General features: G+C 41.3%; 1 protein-coding gene across 4 annotated transcripts in view; it reads right to left on the bottom strand.

The window, feature by feature from the left end:
* LOC310964116 (receptor-type tyrosine-protein phosphatase delta) overlaps positions 1-22,739 on the bottom strand; it is a 145,537-nt gene extending 122,798 nt beyond the window's left edge. For all 4 annotated transcript variants that reach the window (XM_083937118.1, XM_083937120.1, XM_083937119.1 and 1 more), the window contains exon 1: positions 22,415-22,739. The gene's annotated coding sequence lies outside the window, so the exon portion shown is untranslated. The remainder of the gene's footprint in view (positions 1-22,414) is intronic.
* Between the last annotated feature and the right edge of the window lie 837 nt (positions 22,740-23,576).

Raw genomic sequence — 23,576 nt, 5'->3', positions numbered from 1 at the left:
GTGTAATAGTTATCTAAATGTAATTATAAGTATGTCAACATCTTGGAAAAGCCATCCAACCCTATAGAAACTACTCAACATTACAAAAGTTAATTTAAGCTTAGCAAAACCCTGGCACAGACAAGAATATTTGTCCTTATCATACATTTTCAGAAACAGAAAACAGATCCAACCCAATGGAGCACAATAAATGGTGTCCCTGTATAAATGAGTTTTTTGCTGATTCAGAAGTCTGACAGGACAAAGGGGGAGAAATTCAAAGTTGATCTAAAATTTAACCAGAAATTGTTCATGGGATATTTTCTCATTGTTGTGGTAAACTTCGGCTCACTGGCCATCCCACAGTAATCACCAAGATAGCAACAGGATGAGTTTCATTCTTGCCAAGACTTTTTAGCTCAACAACAAGCATACACTGGGACTATTGTGTCAGAAGGCCCAATATAAACTCTACTGTTTCATTACAAGATGGCTGATTAGCTCTTTAGGGGGCAGTAAAGAATTTGGGGCCCTCGTTTGGGGCTTCATTCAGGAGGCGCTTGTTCAATTAGTGTGATGAAAACTATTCTGCACATCACAAACACTGCTATATAAAATGATACTATAATCAAGCACAAATTCCACACAAAATTTGTCACGCTCATGCGGTTACCTTGTGTTGAGCCAATTGTGTTACCACATTTTTATTGAATCTCTGTCTCCCCCAATCACTCTGTGCTCCATAAAATGCTGGCAAGTGGATTGGGGCTACTATAATGGTGGCTCAATGCAGAAATAAACTTGTTTTACTGCTGCAAACAAAGTGATGTGACCTGGGAAGGTTGTATTTTTGCTGGGATAATGACTGTATTTTAGAGTCAGGTCTCAGTGTGAACTCTAATTACTTGTCTGGGGCCTCTGAGCTACGTTGGTCTCAAGCCCTTAGTAATGAGGTCCATATTGGGTCCATGTTTACATGAGTGTGCGGTAAAATCTTCTTCCTGATGTCTGATGCTCTGGATTTATCTTTGTTAGTTATTTTCTTTGTACAGGATTTATTGGCAACCTGAAAGTTAAGCTAGAAAGTTGATGTGCATGTGTGTTTACCATCTTTCAACCATCAAGAGCAGCTAGTAGACCATCTTTTGACATGAATCATCATTGCGAAATAGAAATCTGGAAAGGGCAAAATAAACACCAGAATTTTAAAATAGCCCTCCGCCTACAGCTCTCTCCTCTCTGTCCTAAGCCCTTTCTACCGGAAGGGCACAGGCATATTCACATACTTCATACAGTAACCTGTATGAGTAATGTCACTAGTTATTTGTTTGAATCATCTCCATTGTGATTCATATGCCTATTGGGATATTGCGGCAATGTATATTACTGTCCTGTTGTCTATGATAGCTTGTGGGCCTGTTAATCCTTTTGAGATGACATACTGTGATTCAAGGGGAGATGGAAAGAAATTGTTGTTGATGTTGTTTGATTATGTTTAATCTTCTGCTAATGGCTGTTGGGGGTTTAACTCCAGTTAGCAGAAGGCTAAGCATTTTCTCTGGATCTCTGGATCGTTTCACCAATACTGACACCACAGTGCGGCCAGCTCTGCCACGGCTTTCAGTCATAGACTAGCAACTAGCTTAGCTGCAACTGTTAGCTCATGATTAGCAGAAGGCTAAACGGCCAATCAACAACATTTTCTTACCATCTCTGAAACACTTCACTAATATTGACATGTTTTGGGTTTTTTTGCCGTTTTTGTCAGACTCTTGTTTAAATTATGTTTTAATAAGTCTCTTTTTTTGTGTTGCTTTGTAGTGTAGGCAGTTTTTCTACAGGATTTTCCGCAATTGAATCAAGCTTTCACTATCTGAAGGGACATGCATGCTTGTCTGTATTTGTACGATAGCTCTGAAATGACCTGTGAATGGCTAAAGTCTCGGTCACAGTCTGGATGTTCTAAAACCTGAAAACAGAGCTAAGAGAAGGTGTAAAAGTCAATTTCTTTTCTCACAACACTTGAATCATAATATGCTGAAAGTTTATTATGGAATTTTTGCCCACCCAGCTTTGACCAAACTTTACCAACTCTGCCACAAGGTTGAATGAGGTATGTTTTAAGAAAATGTTCTTTGACTTTCACATTTTATATGATTTCATTATCCACAGTCTGCAAAACTGGCTCCCAGTTAACTTAATCACTGTGACACCCATTTCTCATAAATATGCAAATGCAATAGACATCTTGAGTACTCCAATGCGCAAAAGGGACTTTAGGCAAAGACTTGCCCAAGACCCTTTCTCAAATCTCAAGTCAATTCTTTTGAACACCTCATGTTGAGAAATTTTTTTTCAGTTTCTGTGTTCCAACTGCAACATGTTTTGCCAAAACACAGCATGCTTGCTTCTCACAGTAAATGTAATCATACAAAATGGGGGCACTCTGTGCTGCTCTCATCACTGCCACTTCTTTTGAGTGGTTTTGTTTCCACTGTGGTTAGAATTGAAGCAGATAGAGGAGAGGCACAACAAAGACGGAGAACAAACCCCGCAATCTTAATGAAAATAATATCGTAAAAATGGCACAATGGAGGTATGGTTATAAAGCTAGAAATATGATTTTACACTCAGGTCCTTTGTAAAGCTCCAGACAACGGGTTCACCAGTAAAACAGTCCTCCAAAGGCTGAAATGCAGCACAGGTTTGTGAGATGATAGGGGAAAATAAAAGGGACGCAAGGAAGGAGAGGAGGATTTGTTGGTGCATTAAGGCATTGCACATCTGCTGACATGTATCTCATCCCACTGTACATTCCAGTGGTGCAGTGTGCAGAACTTTAGACCTCAGCCATCAAAAAACTTAGGTTAGGTAGTCTGTGTGAAGCCACTATAACCCTTGAGGAGGATCATCTCAATCCATTTTCTGTCAGCTGTCTTGTCTTGCCTCTGTGTGTGTGCTTGCGTTCCCGCTGATCTACTTAATCTCTGATAGAAGGCAGAGTTTGGGACTAGCAGCTGGGAAACATGTGCCCCCCCCCCCCCCCCCTCCCTTGCGCTCCTCCTCCCACCACCCACTCTTTCTTTCTCCCTCTCACTGCCCTACCAGGTCGGCCTACGGACGGCTAATAAAAGAAGCGACCCTTTGCTGTGAACAGCTGGGTTCCTGTGATCTAACTCGGCAAGCGCCTAGCTGGGACTCTTTCTCTGCGAGTGGAATATCAAAACACAAGAAGAGCATAGGAATGAGGTCGACAAATACAGTACACAGAGAGGATCGGGATAAGTGGAGAGAAAAAAGGACCTAAAAGTGAGAGCGAGAGAGAAAAGTGAGAAAACAGGCATACTAGCAATGCACAGGTAAGCCAGGGGAAGGGAACTCAGTGGCTGTCCTGTCCCTGGCTTTTCATGGCCTAATGAGCTAATCAATAGCACAGAGAAACACTATTTCAGCTGGATCACTGAGCTCTGTACATGAGAAATAGTGAGATTGCCAACTCAGTATCTGTTTTTTTTCTTCTCTATATTGTGTGAAAGCAGTATTTCTTTGAATATATTTGGAAGGAAGTGATGTATCTCATACAGTGAGTGTGCATCTACCCAGGAACCTCAATTGGACATTAGAGGGAATGCAGTGATTGGAAGCAGCTGAAGTAATTCATTGATATTAATGCTCTACTGTTTATAGCAGGGACTGCTAAAGTTTTAAGACGTTGGCAAATAGAATAAGTGTGTTTAAAAGAATTGAATAATCAAAATGCTGATCGTAAAAAGAAAAATAGCCATCTCATCTACCATTTAATAAAACCAAACACAGAGAGCAAATAAGTTGCAAGAGGCTGTGGGGATTATTTTAGATATCTTCCGTCCCTTCGAGACAGCTTTGATGCGTGTTTGGGAGTGCAAGAGCTGTTGAGAATGGATAAGGTCCTCCCCTCTCTGCTGTTGGTATTCCAGTCTCGAGTAAGATGTGAGAGTGTCCCTGTTACTCTAAAACAAGGACTCCAGGCAGGGCATGGGTGAGGGCTGCCATGTGAGTGAGGCTTAAATAGCAGCACATATGACCTGTCATGCCTGACCTACACTCTCATCACACTGCTGTTCCATAGATATCTTTTCTAATTTTGTGTGTGTTTGGACAAGTATGTGTAGTGGGGAAGTTGGTGAGTATGAAAGACGACTCCAGATGCTCCCAGCTGGCTGTTGCCCAGTGAGGCTAACATATTTCTTCCTGCCTAATTAGAGCACACACACACACACACACACACACACACACACACACACACACACACACACACACACACACACACACACACACACACACACACACACACACACACACACACACACACACACACACACACACACACACACATGCACAGTCGACCTCTCCTCACCACTCATGTCCCACTGTTTCAATGGGTTTATGGTAGGAAGAACATATGCCCCCCCCAGTGTTTTATACAGGACACACATGCAGACAGCTAAACAAACAACCAGGGGGCTTAATTACTTAATAAAGGATGCCAGGGGCGAGGGCTGCTGATGAGTCACAGTAGCATAATGTAGAAGGATGTAGATTTTGATTAAAGTGTTGACTATTAGCAAAAAACTATTCAGCAAAAATTATCTGTGGGAGTCTTACTTGCTTTTCGAGTACCTCAGCTGCTTCGTACAAACACACAAGTGCCCCAACCCCCCTCTCGGACAGCAACAAGACACTCCGGCAGCAGCAGCACTCCCTCACAACGCAGCACATCATGTCAAACATTTCCTTCCAGCCTGTCAATGATGGGCTGTGTGTGACAACTTCTCTTTCTTTTTTTTTTCTTTTGTGTTGTTGGTGCACACATATAAAATAGCAATATAAAAACTCCTACCATCTGCAGGCAGAAATCAGTTTTGAGTTAAGCCACAGACTACATCATTTTTTTTGTACTTGCAAAGCATCTCTGTTATCAGGTATCTCCAAGAGCATAATTGTGAAATATTTATCCAACAAAGCAATCTTAACTGAGCAAACTTTATTGCCTAGAATTATCAGACTAGCTATGACTACAATACAGACATTGACTACACCTACTCAATATTGCATAGAAGCAGGATTCCAAATAAGGAAGGGGGCTTGTCAGTGCTCGAACATCAGTTTGCAAGTCATGTATGACCTCAAGGTGTAAAAGGCTAAATGATAGCCTCAAACAACACACACAGAAGCAGTGCCAAGTGAGGACATAGAAAGAGGAGGAGGGAGGTCTGGGCCAGTGGAGTATCAGAGAATGAGATCCCAAGGTCAGTGTTTTGGGGCCGGCTACAGACGAGGGAAGAGAGATGGTGTGGACAGATGTCAAAAGTGATAAGCGTCAGGCCTGACAAGCTCCAGCTTGGCTATCAGTTACTACTCTGAGCCTGGGGTCGGGCCGGTGCCAAGACAATGCCAACGCCTCTCTGTGACGATGTGTGCCTCCGGAGGTTGTGCAAAATGGCTGCCGCCATGCCAACGCATTATTACGAGTCACTGGCTCTGCAATTTTTTTTTCCTCAAAGGAAGTGCCATCTGTGAGTGACAGCGGGGCCTCAGCCATTTATTTTAAAAGCAGTAAACAAAGCAGCCCTTTTTGCATTTTGAGGGTCTAGATGCTAGCATATTACCACCCATGCATATTACCACCAGCAAGGGAGTTTCATGTCATGGGAGATATTAAGTGCGGTGAGATGTATATCCTTTCTCCATCTCCATTCATCTAGTTGAATTCATGCACTCTTATAAGCATCAGTCAAGCAGCAGGACAAAATAAATCCTCATTTTCACATTTGAAAGCAGGGTGGACAAAAATCCAATACTCAGGAGAGTGCTTGGTTGTGCTTTAAGCATAACCACTCACAAGGAGAGAAGGGGGGCATTGGGATATTAATCAATATCAAGCCATTTACTATCATATTCTATGGTCATTGATGATCTGTCAAACCATTTATTTCAGAGTCTGAACTGCACACCAAAATCATTTTCCAAAGAACTTTCTCTACATCCAAAACAAATAATGAATAACTCACAAATCGATACAGTGTGCTTTATTGAGCTCACATGCTTGACTTGAGTCTGGCACCTGGCCCAATTGTTTTTCATTTGCCAGATATCCCTTTCTCTCTCGCCTTTGTTCTGATTTGTATCAGGCATAATAATAACAATAAAAAAAGACCTTGAATGATGTACCTATACAGTGTGTTTGACATGAACCATAGTAGACAGACTATATCTTTTTCAGGGATAGCAAAGCTATGGTGCACTCTGCCACCCATTAAATCACGTTTCCAGAAAAAAATAATATTTAGTAGACTGATTTGACTGTTGAATATATAAAGGCTCAGCGGTGTGAGTCAAAAACATCCGGCACCCTTGATCTGTGCCTCTAAAAGGGCCTTGAGATTGTCAATGGAATCAAAGTTGGCAGTGCCACATCAACCCGGGTCACACCCTGCTGTTCTACTGAGTGGGGCTGAATAAAGTCATTGCAGGCAGACTGAGAGCTCGCCAGCGTAGGGTCAACCGCTCTGACCCCCAACGGGCGGCCAGGCCCCATCTTCCTGGGAAAAAAAAACTTACCGAAAAAGCACTTGTGTCAGCAGCATGCGAAACAGAACGACTGGGAGAGAGCTTTTGATTGACAAGCAAAGTAGCATTTTGTGCAGTTTTTGACAGGGACACAGACCCGGTCCTTTGAGGAGGTCTTTTTTCATTGGTAGCAAACCAAAGCAGTTAGCATGCCCTGCAGGATGTCTATGAAAAAAACCACATTAAAAGACATGAGGGATATCAGAAAGAAAGGCAATTTCCTTAATTTAAGTGAAGATAACCATTATGCCTCTCAGTTACTATAGAAAAAAACTTCTTTCATTTCCTGCCTCTGTTTCACCTAGGTGAAACTGGGGCATTCCTGTCTACCTAAGCATGAACAAGCATCTACCAATCCTCACTGACCCACTCAACTCCACCGCCCAAGGGTCCTCTTGGGTCATGGCCTCAGTGTCACATGCCAGTGGACAAGAGGGGGATATTGATTACCAATAACCTCATTAAGGACTGAGAGAAGGACTTTCCTTACAGACACAACAATTTGTTTCTGTCAAAGCAAGAGCTTAGCAGTCAGATTGCTTTCACACATTCCGTTTACTCTTTTGCCCTTTTAAACTCATTGTTTTCCAAATGAGCTATGGCTCCAAGCCATATCAAATATGTTAATATCAGCTGTCCCCTACTATATTTAAACCGGAAGTTAGACAATTAGCTGAATGTGCATAATTTAATGGCTTAACAATGAAGATATTGGAATGATTATGATTCTGATAACACTGGTATTCTGGCAGGGTTTGAGATACTGGCCATTATTTTTACAGAATGAGCAATTGATAATGGCATATCTATGCTCTTGAGTTGTGCATCTGCTATCCCTGATGTTCACTGGCAGCTAACCATATCCATCCTTTTTTGCATATTATGTTTAATAGGATATGAAGCTTTCAAGGTTGGAAAATCTGGCACAGTAAAATTGACATGCATACTGCATATGTTTATATGAACATATAAGGTCTGTTATGTATGAAGGCTATTTCTTTTTATGTATTTGCCAATTATGTCCCTCCTTATCAGGGTTGAAATGAGGCCAACCTCAATGTAATTCTATTTCACAGTTGGCATATTTTACAAGGAAATTGACATTGCATTTGCAACCCGAGACAGCCATTTTGTGACTGCATTTGCACCACTGTTCGGGGAGTCTCATTTGCTATATTGAGGATGCAGGGAATTTAACTTTTCCAGCATATCAGTCATAGACTGTCAAGTTATTGCCCCTTTGCACTCACTGTGATGTTTCTGCTCTTCAGGCATTAAAACGGATGTGTCTGAAGATCGAGGTACCAACTTAGGAGGTAGACAACTACTGTTATCACAGCTTTGCCATTAATTAGATCAACCAGTGGCTTGTGTCCCGAGGTCTGCTGGTCTATGTAATCATGCTTCGGGACAATCTAAAATGAAACGGCACTGAAAATATGGTGCCGATGTGACTAGTTAAAAATAGGAGGAAATGTGATGGGCCACGGTGTCAGCGTGGTTAATCGAAAATAATGGCCAGCAATTTATAGTTGCCGTCCTGACCAGCACTGGATGTACTGATGCAGGAGATCGAATTTTAATGTGTACATTCCATCACTTCATCCAGGCTACTGATGTTTAGCGGCCCAGCCAAAAAGCACATGAATCTATGGACGGAGGTTATCATAGAGCAGTAATAAACTGGGAAACACTAAAAAACAGACTGTTTGTGCGTGCGTGCGTGCGTGCGTGCGTGCGTGCGTGCGTGCGTGCGTGTGTGAGTGCGTGCGTGCATGTGTGCCAGCACATATTATAGAACCTTGTTCGACATTTGGGTTGCCAGTCTTTTCATTTCCCCCTGCGGCCAGAGTCAGGAAGTAAGCTCATGGGAGATGCAAATGAAGACACCTGCTGTGTTGTTAAGACCACAGGGAACAGTGAGACCCATCAGTGTCCATCTAATCCTCCTTTCTTCCTCGTTCCTTTAGTTGTGCTCCCCTGGTGTTTAACACTTGAAAAAAAAGTCCAGATAATAATTCGTCCCATGGTACTTAGTTCTGGAGTGTTGTTTTTTGCTGTCATATATGTAAGCTACTACAATCATAAAATAATCACAATAACTGTCCCATAATTTGTCATTGTTTTGCCAAGAACAGATCAAACTGTTCACTTCTCAATAAATTATTTTTCTTTTTGTATAACGAAACAATGTTGTCTGTTTGTATTGCTGACACTTTTGATAGGTTCAGTACATGCACATATTTTATTTACTGCAGTTGCAAAGCTTATGCAAATTGTGACCTGATAAGTGAGCATCGCTGATACACCTTTCAGACTAAAGGCTCATTTATGCTCCCTTTACGTATGAAAATATATGTTCATTTCAAACTATGTGACCATCACAGCCCACATAAAAGAAGAACAAAAAAGGTGTTTAGTGGGAAGGAGAGGAGGTTGATGACATTTTCTGTTATGATCTATGCCGTTAGCTGACTAGGGTTGTCACAAAATTAGAATTTCAAAGTCGATACCGATACCCAGGAAAATACTCTATACCATGTTCGATGCCACAAGGAGAAAATTATAAAAAAAACTAGACCTGCAAGCAGGTATCAACAGGGTTCAAGCCCCCCGTGCAACTAAGGCCTGGCGACTTGCCGAGTTGATGCATTTCGGTCCGAGGGTCCATGGGCACGACGCAAGTCGCAGCTTGAACGCAGCACAGATTGTAGTTTGAAAATAAAGTGTATTTTAATTAGTAGATATTGCATTTGTTCAGATAAAGCATGCATTCCTCAATTGTGCATAACAGCCCCAGCTCGTGGTCGGTTGTTGCCAAATTTTGCACAGACCCTAAGTCTCAAATCATTTTTCCAAGTTGTGTGATAATCAGAGAAACTACTACAAAGTAACTCACCACTTCCTGTTTTGACAACAATGTACAGGAAGTCTTTCCTCTATAGCTTCCATATTGTTTGGATAATGTAAATTCTTTTATTCAAAATAACTTTTGATCGTAGGGTTAGAAAGATTATGTGTGCGGAAATTTGTGCTGATGGGACTCTCAAAAAAGTAGGTTTTGAATATTTTCTCCATGGTTTTGTGTGTTTTTCAATTTTAGGTAAAGTACCTGGACGGAACTTAAGCAGTGGCAGACAAGTGTTTGCTGTCGGGAGACAGCAAATGGCAATAGGACGGATGTGGATTGTCACGATGGTCTGTGGGAACCGTTATTGTCGAACTCACATAGTAGTATGAAATCAGGTTTATTTCATGTCTTATCGAAATGAGCACAGTAAAGCTTGACTAATCAGGAAAGTGGCTTGCTTCGAATGTTATTCAAAAGAGCTTCTGATCAGTAAGTCTACATTGAAATTATGCATCAGCTGTGACCTCAGTATTAGGCAGACTCACTCATTAAGCTCAGACTGCATTGTTGGTTCCCTCGGCTTTGAGGACAAACACTAAGGTTTAAGAGGAAGAAATCAGCTGCATAGAATTTTCCAAGTCGTTTTCTGCATTTCACTCCTGACGTCAGGGCTCTTAATGAAGACAGCGAAGCAGTGCTGCCGAGTTCTGCACAGCCAGTCTAAAGATTTTATTTCACTTCTTCCACAGCTTGCCTTATTTCACTTTGGCTTAATGAGAGTCGTTTGGAATAATAGGCTTCCATTGAACGGAAGCATCTGCATCCACACAGCTCTAAATGAGTGAGCTAATTTCCAAAGATAATCACCTCTCCTGCTGTGTTTTATGCAGAGATGCTGTAGATTTTTAGCCTCAAATTTAATGAAGTCAGAAATTACCTCCAATCCTCCGGTAAGGTCTATGTAAGCTGAACGTGTCATTACCATTTGTCTTTAAATCATAAAGGAACAGGCATTATTTTTACAAACTTGGTAGTTTATGAATTGACTGTCATTATCCAGGGAAATTAGAATGTTCTAAAATCTAATTTAATATATTTAATTCTCTATAGACTAAGGTGACCAGATTTCTGAGACAAAATCCGGGGACAATTTCGGTTAAGAGGTGTAAAAAATCTCCAAAACATGTAGCGATTTTTTTCTTTGAAAAACTAAAACAGGGACACTACCCTTACCATTCATAAAGCAGTTTCCCCCACCCTATTTCCCCTAAATTGCAAATGAATTGATTGACAATGAGTTGTTTTCCACTGATCAAAGTAGCTTAGATCATGCACCTCCAAAAAATCAGGTGTAATAAACAGGTATTGACCAGACACTCAACCGAAACTAAGGCCTCCTCCTAACACCATATGATTTTCACAAGATTTGGGGAAGAGTTTTAAATGGAAAATGCCACAGTTCATGTTGAATGACAACTTGGGCTATATGGTTTGAGAAAATATATAGTTTTAAGGTGGATGAATCGCCGGCTCAAAATGAAAATGACAATACTCACTTTATTGGACGTGCATTTTTAACAGTAACATAAACAATGCATCTTCTGACATTTTAAGTTGAACTTAAAAACTATCTCCTGTAAATTTTCAATGTATTAATGTTGCTTGTACCTAGTCATGATTTTAATTTTCTAATAGACCTGAAATATAGGCCTATGTGTGTATATATATATATATATATATATATATATATATATATATATATATATATACATTATTATACATATAAAATAATGTATAAATGAAATGAATAAAATGTTAAAAAGGCCATAATGGAATTCTGTCGTGCATCGACAACCAAACAGTTGCATTGCTCATCTGTTCATCATCTCTTACTAAACTGGATATACAGTAATATGTAGCCTGCTAATTTTGAACGGAATACTTTTTAAACTCTGGTACATCATGCTGCTATTGGAATAATATTTTAAAGATTGTTTAGCTCTAAGCATTTTAGCCATGCTAATGTCTTGTCAGATCATATACAACTCAGCTCAAGAATATTCACAATGAAGAGGTGTGTCTGTCACACACAGTAACGCACAGTGACTGAATAGTAACACATTAGTCCAGCCTACTGGTTACTGAAAAAAGGTAGATTAGAGTAGCGTTACTCAGTAGGCTAACGCGTTAGTGGCATCACTGGTCATCATTGACACTGACAGACTCACACAAGTTTGTGATGAATATTTTATAAGTTTATTGTCGTTTTATCTAATGACAAGTTACCAACTACCTCTAAGGAGCTCGAGTGACACTGAAATGTCATTATAATAAAAATGTGCGCTGTAGAGTAATACTAAACAGTTGTTAGTAACAGTGCTGCTAATAATGTTAGCAATAGCTGTGGCTGACAGCTAAACATATCTGTTTTATCACACGCAATGTAGATAAATACAAATAAATCAAAGGTTGAATAACATATAACAAAGATGATACAGAACAGTAACACTTACAAGACCACCTTTGGTTCACCTATCCAATCAATGATATTTCTGCTGTGTGTACTATACCTGGTTGAATGGACGCATGAATTCCATGAAAGAATCTTGTACCTGTAGCTGCCTCTCGACAGGGAAAATAACACTCACACAGCTAGCCGGGGACAGCTCACTGAAATCGGGGACGTCTGGTCACACTAACTATAGACACAAGTGAACCAGTTAGCCTATCATATAGAGTGTATTAGCACAAAATATGGCCACATTTGAAGTTTCTTTAATAGATTATTCAATAAATGTCTAGCTAAAATTAACCACAGGCAAACATGTAAATATATTATTTGATGTTAAATGAGCACGTCCTTTAATTCTGCTGCTGTAAACGAGAGGTCCATCTGAGGGAAGCCATCAGATCAGTTAGCTTAGCACATAATCATCTAAACTTTCTCAATGCAAAGAAATCCTTAGCTTTACTGATTGCTTGAAATATGGCTCCTTCTGGGCTACAGAGACATTTTGACTAGCCCAAATGAAGCACTTCATGCTGCTGTAGAGACATAAAAATAACTAGAACCACTTTTTACATGTTTCCAAGAGCAAAAAAGTGAGATTTCTTTGGATGCCTGGGTAATGAAGTCCACTGGGACATTCAGAGACACAATTAAAGGATGCAGTTGCACTGTTTCTTCTCTCTCCCTCTTTCTTCCTCTCCGCTTGCTCTTGTCTAGTCCCTGTGTGTGTGTGAGAATGTTGTCACTGATGACACAAAAGCTGTGGCGTCATGCAGTCACTGCAGATGGCAAATATGACAGGAAGGGAGGAATCACTTACAAACAGCGTAGGACATTTTGACAGAGAGAAACCCTGGCTTGTCAGAACAAATGAGAAAGGTCACAAACTGTGACAGTGTAGTAATGTCCCATTCACTGAACTACACTCTCCTTTATTTAACTTCCCACTTTCACCTCATCTAACTTGTCTTTAAAAAAGTGTCATGCCCTTTTATTTCTGTAAAGGTTGCACTAGAGGCAGCCACAAGCAAGAGGGACTGAGCTGTTTATCACATGAACTGTGTATTTATACAGTTAGGTTAGAGAGAAGCCGTAAGTAATTTGGCTAACATTTACAGTACTTTTCCCCTTTTGGCTCTGTTGGAGTGGCTGTTGCAAAAATGTATACATCATGAAAGAAACAGCAGCAGAGGTTAATTCCCTGGTGCAGTGTTATGCGGGCTGGCAGTCCAAGCGGAGGAGCAAGGCAACAATATGGCTAGCAGGTAGCGTGGGACATCCTCCTCACAGCTTTGTGTTTAGCTTATCACAATAGGCAGTTGGGAAGGTTTCCAAATAATGGCAGAGGGTGGGAAGAAGGGGGTAAGAGTAGGAAGGGATTGCATTGCAATTTGTTTTTATGGCTACCAAATAAACCTTTCTATAGACTGTGACACAAAGAGCCTAGTACTGTAAAACACACACACACACACACACACACACACACACACACACACACACACACACACACACACACACACACACACACACACACACACACACACACAACTCTTGGACTGTCACAGGAATGAAAATCAGCTATGACAAAAGGAAAATCGAATATTAAAACTTTGAGGTATCAGTTAAATTGCCATCCGTCCATTTTTTGGGGTGCATATTAGCTTTTTTTGTAGATAATAACTTTTCTTTGTCCAGACCTGAGGCAAGCCATCAAATATGGACGATAGCTAGTAAGCCATTTCACAGTCAATCTAAATTTTAGTTATAACTAAGGTCATGGTGGGAAGGTTTGCGTTTAGATTGTTATCACAAGTTGCCTTCAGACCATTCATTATGTATCACAGATACTTTATAGACAGTGTTTAAATAGAAGATTGTGTTTTTTGTCTACTTTCCTTTCCCTATTTTGCTTTGTTGCCTTGTCCACAGTATAACTGTCTCAAACTATATCATGGTATATGGTATGCAGTTGTTATCATCACTCATTATTATCAGTTACAATAGCACTGGAAACAGAAGGTTTTTTTTAGAATTGGAATCTGAATATTTTTTAATGGAACTATGTGTAAAATGTCTCTGTTTTGATGTCAATTTTCAAACCATTGTAGACTGTGAAACTAGTATATCACTGCAACGTTTAATCCTGCCAATCATGTTAAATCTTTGCAAAATTCTACCTGCACTGTACATAGTCACATGCCCATGATGTTGTCACCCCTCTTAAACCAAACCTCATATTAGCATTTGCTACCTAGGGACATGATCTCAGTCTCATTTGTTGCCTTACATCATGTAACCCAAGTAGCATGTTTCACAGATTAGAGGGGGTGAAAAAAAAGAGAAGGCCATACCTAAGCATTTCAATTCCCACGTACAAACTCTCCCTTTCTCACTGTCAAACACACACACACACACACACACACACACAAGGCATGATGGTGTCCTGTTGCAGCAATGCAAAAACTCTCCTGGAATGTTTCTTTAGGGTAGATCGAGGGGAGAACACATGCAAGGACAAGGTAGGGGTAGGTGGAGGATTGAGTGTGGCAGCTTGGGCTACGTTGGCCTACACCAGACATGGACTTCTCTTGAACAGCATGAGAAATTTTGTGGAAAATCTTCCTATAAGAGGTCACAGGGGTTTAGGGGATTTTGGCTGATGGTATTCTCCAAAGTGTCCATCTGTAAAATGTATTTGTGGGTGTGAGTTGTGTCATTAAAAGTACTTCACATTGGGCCTATGGATGGAATGGCATAATGTGTGGTGACTGTTACTGCAGTGTGAAAGTATGACAGCCAATTTATTTCTTGCTGTAACTCCCATGACTTGATGACTTGATAGGCCTCTTTCTCCATCTCATGGCCTATTTCATGCCTGTGCAAATATCAGCATTAAATTATTATGATATGGATCTACATTACATGTAGACGCATACATAACTTAGTGACTTCATGGGGTTTGGTATGCCTTCTATAACACCAAGCTATTTGTGGTATCTTGAGCCATTCTGCATGAACTTCATTTATGAGTAACCCAAGTCTGCTAAACAGCTCTGGCTAAAACTGCCTTTCTATGTTTAACTGTTGCCATCTCATCTACCAGTAGATTTGCGTATACACAGGTCCAAATATAGCTAATTGCTAAATGGGTTCATGGGGCTGTAAAAGTTAGTGGATACTAATGCCTAATTTGCTGACTTTGTGACTGGTAGAGTGTGCTTCTCTAATGTTTGGTTGCTCAATGTAAATGAGTAGGGCTGTTGGGAAATACATGTTTGTTTGTTTTTAAAAAAAAATAACTGCCATAATAACCTGTGAAATTTAAACAATTGTATTATTCTAAAAATACACAGGTGAGGTCATGTGCGCCATAGTTTTCTAGCCTGACTATATATAAACAAGGCCTGTCTGTGCAGTGTTATCTGTAACAGTGTGATGCAACTCCCCGAAACCCCTCTGAAATAGTTCCTAAAATATAAATTAAAAGGGAGCGGAAAGATACACCCGTTCTTCTGTGACGATTGTTTGAAGACACAAGCACAACCTTCATCTGTCATCCCTAAAATATCACAACAAAGAAAGGACGGAAGGATGGCGGGAAGAAATACTAAGAAAAAGACAGAGACGACTCATTCTTCGGATTGAGTTCTCAGCATTCCTACCACCAATGAGGCACATCTGTATGAGCAACATTCTTAGTCTTAGTATGACAAAAAAAAGATAAAATGCCCAAAAGTTTCCTTTCAGGTCTTGGCAGGTCTGAAATAGACTGGACAAGGAAATGCTGCAACACACATTGATGTCTAATACTCGCTCATTTCTTTTCCCACACACAGCTCTGTATTCCCCCCGGGCTATCATTTGCTTTGCAAAATGCATGCATGAAATTCTTGAGACCAGCCTCCCCACGAGAGTCTAAATAATAGATTACCAACACAGCATCCAGCCTGCGCTATAACTTCAGCCCCAACTGTCTGGCCTCATTAGCGAGGGAAGTGTAAAAGATAGCCAGCTGCTAGCCCAGGTGACGGTGCTCAGCTCTGGCCTTTGGCAGTAGTGGCCCACCCTAAAGAGAATATACGGTGTCTCGCGCTGTGCAATTCATCTTGTAATCCGCCTTAAAGCTGCTAAGCTTTCGTTGATGGCAAATGAATGGAGACCAATGGCAGGAAAGATGGAGACAGAGGGACAAGAGGGTGAAAGTCTCAGTGAGCAGCATGGGGAGGAAATAAAAGGACCAAAATGTGGAGGATTCATTTGAGGGGAATGACGGAGGGAAAGGCGGTTGGTTTGGGCCGTCTGGTCAGAACCAATAGTGACCTAAGCCATTTCCATCCACTGATTGTCCCCCTTTCTGCCTCCTTCTGCTCCTCCCTCTATCTCTTTTCACTCTCTACTCTGTTTCTTGATCTCTCTCACCCTCTCTCTCCATGTTCGCTTCCAAATGGCAGTCATTATACCAGACATGAAAAGTCATTTTAGTTCCGCCTGGCTTCTTCAAAGCAGCTAGCTATAATTGCAGATTGAGTAGAGAGAGAATGCTGGGGTTACACAGAATTTATACATTGACTCCTATCCCTGCAGTGATGCAGGAGTTCAAATTTAAAATACAAAAAAAGGGAAGGATACATGAGGAATAAAACAGAGCCGATATTTAACACTGTTGATGTTAATGATAATCAGTCCTAATTACCTGACTTTTTTTTCACTTTCTGTACAATGTTTCTCACTTTACTTGCGAGATATCCATACATGTTTAAACATCTCCCCATGGGCTTGTGGGAGCCAGACTCTGTGAGTGAATTGGAGGCACTGGATCCCATTACAACACGTGTCACTTCAAGAATTATGGCACGAATTGGGGAAACATTTCCAAATTATGAAAAATCCATCCACTATTAAATGCATTCCTCATTCGTGAAATTGCTATGTGGTAATGTCACTGCACTTTTTAATGGAATTTTCTCCTCTTTTCCAATTCCAGTGGGAGTCTGGGAAATGTGAATGGCCAACAAAAACTAATCTCAGTCACAACTGTGCTTTAGCTTAACTTAAGATAAAAGTTAGATCTTAATTTAGATTTATCTTATGTAAATCATTTTATGCTGAGCAGCAAGCACCATGTTTTGTTTATTCTAAGAATTAGTTCTATCATTTGTGTACAGTCTTTCTTATCCTTCTGTGTGTGTACGCTTGTGAACCTGTGTGTCTTTCAAATTCAGCCCCGAAACAGTTTATAGTCCCTGAGGGTCATATATATATATATATATATATATATATATATATATTGCTCTTTCCCAGTTTACGAGGTAGCCACCAGCCTGAGCTGAGCACTCCTCCCTTGCACTTATCTCTTGCACCCTTCTATTTGGCACAGTAGGTAGCGTAATTGTTCTTGGAAAGAGCCTATCAAGAAAACGCTCCATTTTTGACTTCTCTTTGCAGGGACCTTTATCATAACACCCCATTTTTGCCCGGTTCCAGGCTCTAACCACGGAGTGCCTCTGAACAAAAGTGTTTCAGCTAAGTCATTCCCTTTTGATGGAAGGTGGGGAGTGAGTGAGAAGGGAGCTGGGTACATGGAGAACTGGAAAATATGTCTTCTGTAGGAGACCCTCCCTGCCGTCCACTCCCTCACCCCCCAACCAATGAAACACAACCCTACTAGCTCTCTTGCGAGTAGAAACAAATTCTAAAACTGTCATACTTTAATTGAAATTCCATCACTTGTGTGGCTGCTATTGTGAAATAATTTGATAAAGCTGTGTGACATGAATGCACAGAGCCGACCACCACTTCTGTTTCTTCTTCCAGCTTTTATTTCCTCATTCCGCCGGTTATTCAAATGAACCTCAGTGGATTCTGCTCTAAGCCATTCCAAAAAAAATTAAGATAAGAGAAAATGAGACAATGGGAAGGGCATAAAAAGAAATAATGTTGTGGGCTGCAACACAACCACAATTAAGTCTGGAAAAATATCACAGAGCTACCTTTTTATACCCCATCACGTTCATTCTGGCAATATTTGGAACAAGAGTTATTGTCTTTCGCTTGCTCTTTAGTTTTCTTCTTATTAGCCTCAGTCTCCAAAAGTGCTAATAGTGACAGGCTGTTAGTTTCTAGTTAGGGGATGTTCCAAAATAGAGGTCAAGGGCAGAATTCCAGTCCTCTGCCAGTGCCACTGACCCCGATCCAAATCCATACTTCCTCCCCCCTCTATGTCTTCACAACTGGCTACAGGCGTTTGGCATCCATCATATCTCCTGAAACCCAATCTGCAAGCAAAGGACAGCTGCGGCAGAGAACCAGTCTCCCCCGTTTCTGTCACTTCGGTTCTCCCCCTATCCGCAAAACCTGGAGGCAGAGCTTCTTGGCGAAGCGTTCAAACTCTGTCTCACCAAGCACTGAACCATGTTGTAAATTACACTATGTTGTGTGGGTTAGAATACATTCAAGTATATTTCACAGAGGGAGATACGTGGAGTTAATCTCAGAATTGAAAGAATGGGGAAGGCAGGGGAGTCTTAAACTTCATGATACCTCATTTTGATCAGGCTCATGTGAGACAGAGAGCGAGAAAGAATAATGTGAGAAAGGACAGAGAGAAAACAAGGGTAATAAAGAAGAGTAAACAGGAAAGAACAAGCTCAGCTATGGCCCTGTGCTCCCTCCCTCCAATGCCAAATAATATTTACGCCTCAGCTTTCTGCCCTGACAGGGTGATGGACAGTAGAGGTGATTTTGCCTGGGCGTGAAAATAGGCTTCTTATTATTCCAACCTAGTGGCAACTTGAATATCAATAAAAAATGGCTAGCGTTCCCCTATGTGTAAAACCAATGCCCCGTAGCAGTGGTTTTTATCAAGCAACCCACCCTTGACGCTAGTTATGCAGTACTAGAGGTTACGGGAGGAAATGCTTGCCAAGTAAATAAGTGAGTGAAGCGATTGAATACAGCGGAAAAACACAGCGGGACCAGGGCCAAAGTGAACCAAGGGTAAAGTCATGATCACTTCATTATGCTGGAGTGCAGCTCAGCGTTGTGCGAAATCAAACTGCTTTCTCATTTGTCACAATGCATCAAGCTGGCCTCTGTGCAGTAGTCGGCTGGAGGCCCCTGACACTAAGACGCACACATCGGTTCATGAAAATGAGGGAACTAAACTGAAATGCATACACACATGTTCATATATACTGTAGATGTACAGTACACATACAAACCCTGCTTTGACACATGGACATACACCTTGCTACCCTACTTCCTTTTTTTTTCTCCAATAAGACCTCTACCAGTCAAACTTCCTCTGCTTTTTCCCCAACCACCCAACCTTCCAGCTAGCCAGCCAGCCTGCCAGTCAGTGGGTAGTTGTTAAGGGCTGTTGCTGGCACAAAATAAGCTAGAATACACCCACTGGATTACAGAGGGCAGGCAGTGAGGGGGGTGATTGCTAACAGACCTATTGGCACTCCATCTCCTCCAGCTCCAACACCACGGCGCCTGATAATTGTGGCCTCTATGTTTACGTATCCATTTTTGTAATGTAAGTGTTGATTTCTCATTCCACACTCGTAATAGGGGCCTTGGCCTTGAAATTCCTGAAGTAGTGCTCACACACAGGCATAGGCACACACAAAAACACATACAAACTTTTTTCTCGCTCTTATTGTCTGCACTTTAGAAATAGATCAGTGAGAGCTACTTGGCTGAGTTAAGACAATTGGGTTGTGAGGTGCAGGCACACTTGTTTGTAAGAGGGCTTGGCTTTGTGCCCAAAGTAGGACTTGAATAAAGGAATGTTGAAAGATACCGTAGTCCTTCAAGATGCCTCCATTACTCTAAATGCACCGTTGTCAATAAGCTTATATCTATGAGCCATTTAACCCGCATATGTATCAGCGCTTGCAAACAAACTTAGCCAAGTGAGTGTATAAGTAATACAAATAAAAAGGACATCTGAAAGACATTGTTGACTTCTCCAACGTTCAGTCTTGAAAATGCCCCGTTGTCCCTTCGAGACACTGTCAAAAATGTGGGATGTGATTTCAGAATGTGCTTCAGGCTCCTAAAGCTGGAAAAAAAAGTAGATCGGCAGGCACGCAAAAATGGCTCTACTCCCTTATAGGCACTTTCTAAACCCTTGTATCATTTTTCAATTTAATGGCTTGCATGCCATGAACTGTTTGTATCCCCCACACAGACGCACAAGCACACACACACACACACACACACACAAACACACACACACACACACACACACACACACACACACACACACACACACACACACACACACACACACACACACACACACACACACACACACACACACAGGTGAAACTAGACTAATTTATTTTTTCATTTCCTTTATTCTGAAACAGATTATTTCTAAGATTTCTCATGAAAAGCTCGATATTATTTTGGAGGATTTCGAAATTCAACTAAGTGTCGCATAAGGGTTTGAGAGAAGATGGCCGCGTCAGTGCCGCTCTCTCTATGACAGAGATACTTTGCTCCCGTCAGTGACTTTGAATTTAATGTACTTGTACATGTACGTATGCTGCAAATAGCTCAGACCTTTCATTCAAACCATACACCCCAGCCCGTCCACTACGCTTTGCTACTGCCAAACGGCTTGCTGCGCCCTCACTGTAGTAGTGGGGGTGGGGGGGTCGTTCGGTGTCCACAATGGTGGAAGGAGCTCCCCATTGACATCAGGACAGCAGAAACCCTCAAATCGTCCATCGCAGACTGAAAAGTCACCTGTTCAGACTGCGCCTGGTTCCATAAAAAATTTGAACAAATAATAATAATAATAATAAAACTTGCATGATTTGTGCACTTTTTGGATAATATCTAAATGCACTTATTGTATGTCGTTTTGGATATAAGCCTTGGCTAAATCAATGCAATGTAATATAATGCAATGTAAAGCAGTACTTTAAGCGAGCACCACCTTATCCATTTTGTCTCCTCTTTTTGAGCACTGCTGTCGCACCAGCAAAATTGGAAATCGAATGTGTGGTGAGAGCGTTAATTGCACTGTGTCAAAATTGGGTGAGGACTAATTGTTTGAACTGGGAACTGTAAAACATGTAAGACAATAGAGGTGCTGTGAAAGTGCTCTCTGAGTGCTTACTGGATACAAACTGGGAATTGCTTGAGCAAACAAATGCACAGTAATTTGCATGGTTAAACACACACACACACACACACACACACACATACACACACACACACACACACACACACACACACACACACACACACACACGCACACTTTACTGGCTTTTCGAACACTTCACTAGCCTACCCCACCTTCAATCACTGTCTATTCAGTCTGCTCAGACAGCAATATATTACAATGCATATGGTCAAGAGTTAGACTTTTAAGGCCTATTGTTGGACATGATAATGCTTCCTAACATGCTTATTAAGTTCTTGATTTCAGCAAGCTGATGGATACATATCCAGTTATTTTGTGAGCTATAAGTAAAGCACTATTCATATTTTAAAAGCTACCTCCATGGTGCCTAAAATCCCCTCTTCATGGCTTGCAGCCTCTCAACTGCATTCCCCTCACTGGCTGAGGAGAATGAGTCCCCTAGTGGCCCAACTGGCACACTGAGCACAGGTGGTGAGCGCACAGTTCACTTTCACCTGATTGACAGAATATGTTGCCTGACTGACTGACTCTCTGCCTGCCTCTGATATTCAGCTGCTTTTTCATTTATTTATTTTTAACGTGAGCCCTTTAAAAACCGAAGTCAACTTTAAACCCCCGCGAAAATATAACTTGTTCTAAAAATAAGACAGTTAAGAGGAGAGATCTCTGGAGAATTGCAGGAATGCACTTTGAAAATTCTTCACAATCGACTCGCTGAAAAGGCTTCCACAACTCTAAAAGGCTCCACCAATGTGTATTTACATGCCAGCGAGCCTAAAATAACGTTACAGCTGGCGGGGTTTGTTATTTTTAACATAAATGGGAACGGTTCTACCCAAAACGCAATATTAAAGCAATACAATATATTCATTGTGATGTGTGGTAAGAATTTATTGAAATGAAAACAGATTTTGACATTTAGTCGCCTGACTAAACCTCAACACACTGACTGAAATAGTCCACCTGCACATTCAGATTGTATGGACGCATATTTAAGATGGATTAATAAACCAGTTAATGCTGGTATTTTATGCCATTCGCGGCGTTTTACATGTGGCTCGGGAAGCGCTATTCAAGCTTGCGCGCATTCATAATAATAAACAATGAATAACATGATTATTGACACACGAGTAAAACGGCTCATTCCTCAACAAATTTGCATTACAAGAATATTAGATGTAACTGTTCACAGCTTATGTGTTTGAAGCAACTTCATAAGGCTCGACGCACACCTGAAATCACTGCGGCAGCGACTTCAGTTCCGACTGTCACAACCTCCAAACTCACACTCAAACAATCTTACCTTATCACCATTTTGTGGTCAGTTTGAAACTCAGTCTCTCCTTTTCTTCTGTACAAAGACAGGTCGAGAGTTTTTACATCCAGTAATGACAGTCTAGTCCTGGGGAAATAAAATAACGTGGAGGAAAGAAATCCGTCCTCTGGTGGTTCTTGTTCTTCTTTTCCCCCGTTTGTTCGCTCTGATTTCGTTTCTTTCCTCGAGTTGTCCGTCACCAACACATCGCCGCTCTTCTGGGGCGACAGGACGAAAAACACGCACGTGGGGAGCGTGTTTGGGATATATTCTCTGGTTTGGCTCGGTCTGTGTTGTGCTCGTTAGATCTTCATTGAATTGAACGTGGCGAGACTGTGGTTGTGTTTGAAGAGTGCGGTGTGACTGGGACACACAGCCCCTCTCTCTCTCTCTCTCTCTCTCCCCGTCTCTCTCTCTCTCTCTCTCCCTCTCTCACTCTGTCTCTCTCTCTCTCTCTCGCTCTCTGTCTGTCTGTCTGTCTGTCTGTCTCTTTATTTCACTCTCTTTGCCGAGACCAGAGCGCGGACTGAAACCCCAGGCAGAGAAAAACGGCAAAATGAGAGAGAAAGACGGACGTGTGTTTGCGTGTGCGTGTGCGCGTGGGAGGGTTGACGTCACTTAGCGAGGTCCCACTTTCCCAACTCTCCTGGATCACCCCCCCCCCCCCCAAGTCCACTGCAGGAATGTGCACTTGAACATGGCTATTTTAAAGGAATGTGTGTGTGTGTGTGCGTGCGCGCGCGCGCGCGTTTACTTGGTAAACTGTGAGAATGAGTGCTTAAGACCATGTGTCTGCATATGTTAGTTCTACTACAGCTATATTATTATGGAGGGAGATAGTAAACATACCGTATATCATGGTACCACCAAAAGCATAGTACATGATAATATGTAAGAAGAATGAATGAACATGTGTAAAGAATGATCCAACAAAAAGAGACAAAGATTGTAAACAAACTTGGATTGATAAAAACAAATAGTCAATGTTTGTGTCACCATCCATGGTGTGAAAACGTATTCAGATACTTTACTAAATAAAAAGAAAATACAATTGAAACAAAAATCTGAAATGTGCTTAAAGTGCACCCCATGTTGGCACAGATCTTTTGTATAAAGGCCTACTGATGATTACTGACATCAGCATGCAAGG

This window comes from Echiichthys vipera, assembly GCF_963691815.1.
Source record: "Echiichthys vipera genome assembly, chromosome: 22".
NCBI classification, from domain to species: domain Eukaryota; kingdom Metazoa; phylum Chordata; class Actinopteri; order Perciformes; family Trachinidae; genus Echiichthys; species Echiichthys vipera.
The sequence above is the reverse complement of the archived record's forward strand: the minus strand, read 5'-3'. Positions and strand labels throughout refer to the sequence as shown.